Consider the following 1,756-nt stretch of genomic DNA (forward strand, 5'->3'; position numbering starts at 1 on the left):
GGCCAGCCCCGCCTGGGGAAGCCCCGCCTGGGAAGCCCCTCCCACGGCCAGCCCCGCCTGGGGAAGCCCCGCCTGGGAAGCCCCTCCCACGGCCAGCCCCGCCTGGGGAAGCCCCGCCTGGGAAGCCCCGCCCAGGGCCAGCCCCGCCTGGGGAAGCCCCGCCTGGGAAGCTCCTCCCACGGCCAGCCCCGCCTGGGGAAGCCCTACCCACCCCTCCCATGGCCAGCCCACCTGGGGAAACCCCGCCCACGGCCAGCCCCACCTGGCCTCCGCCCTGACACGCCCAGAGGGGAAGGGGCGCTGCGGCCCCTTCAGTCCCAGACGGCTTTGGAATCACAGGAGGCCTGTGTGGAGAAACAGTGGGCCTGGCTCTAGGCTGGGTGAACCTTCCAGAAGGGAGGTCTCTGGCGTCCCCGGGTGATCAGGGCTCCGGAAGCAGTCTAAGGACTCGGTACAGGGGCCGCATGCCCACAGCAGGGCAGCGCTGCGGTGACCTCTGTGCCCACGCACTAGCCGGGGAGGAGCTCGGTGACAGGAGGGCTGCAGGGCTGAAGTCTTCACCGGAAGTGAGGTAGGTCGTGGTGTGCCGCGGCGCTGCAGCACGCAGCAGGGAGGGTGGGCCCGGAGGTCCCGGGTCAGCCCGGCCCTCCCAGACTCCGCCCCCGCCCAGCCCACCACTCCCCGGCCACGCCCCGGGCCCTCCCCGGCCACGCCCCCTTGGCTTCCCCAGAGCCCACTCCCTCAGGGGCCCCAGGCCCCATCTCAACCTCAGCCCGCTCAGGCCCCAGCTCTTTCCTCCGTGGCCCGCGCGCCTTCCCGCCCCGACACCCCTCGGCTGCGCAGGCCGAACGTCTCCCCGGCCGGTGGCTCCTCCGCGCTCCTGTCTTCAGGCCGGGAGGGGCCATGCGGTGCCCGCGGCCTGAGCACGAGATGCCCGGGCAGGCGGCGGGGACCGGGACTGCCCCGGGGCTTGGTGCGTTCCTGGTTCCGACCAGCCGCACGTGGCTGCCACCCGGAGGCCACGCGGGGCGCAGCGAAGGGCGGCTGGAGGCCCCGCCCCGGCCCCGCCTCCGCCTCGCTCCCCAACACGCGAGCCGCCCGCGGGCAGGGACATTGTGCGCTTGGCCAGGACCTGAAGGCCGGAGGAGGTGGGGTGGGCGTGGTCTTACAACAAAGAAGGCGTGGTCCAAAGGCGGGTGGGCGTGACCACACGACCAAAGCTGGCACGGTGGGTGTGGCCCGGTAATCGAGCGGGCGTGGCCACGCGGGCCGGTGCCCTGCGTGGTGGGCGTGGCCCTGCGTGGTGGGCGTGGCCCGTCGGTGGGTAAGGAGGGCAGGGTCGTCCTCCCTCCTCTCCCTTCCCCGTGGGCACGCGTGAGGTTTCCACGCGCCGGTGGGAGGCAGACCCAGGGAGGCCCTGGTCAGTCTGAGGCGGGATCTGCACTCCGGGGCGGAGTTTCTGGCCCTTCCGCTCTCGTCGTGGGTCTTCCTGGGACCCGGGTGGGCCATTGGGGGTGGCCTTGGGAGCGCCACGTGGCTGGCTTCACCTCTGCCCCGGGTTCCCCGCTGTGCCCCGGGGATGCGGCCCGTCTGGGGCCTCCGCCTCTGCTCCCTCCCGTCCCGGGCGCCTGGCCCCACGTGGCCCAGGACCAGCGACCCCGCAGGCGGATGGACAGCAGGGCCGCCCCCCCCCCCCGTGCTCCCGTGCTCCGCGCCCTGCGCCCTCACCCCAAGCCGCCAGCCTTCTGCTGACCTG

Source organism: Dipodomys ordii, unplaced genomic scaffold (assembly GCF_000151885.1).
Source record: "Dipodomys ordii isolate 6190 unplaced genomic scaffold, Dord_2.0 Scaffold163, whole genome shotgun sequence".
NCBI classification, from domain to species: Eukaryota; Metazoa; Chordata; class Mammalia; order Rodentia; family Heteromyidae; genus Dipodomys; species Dipodomys ordii.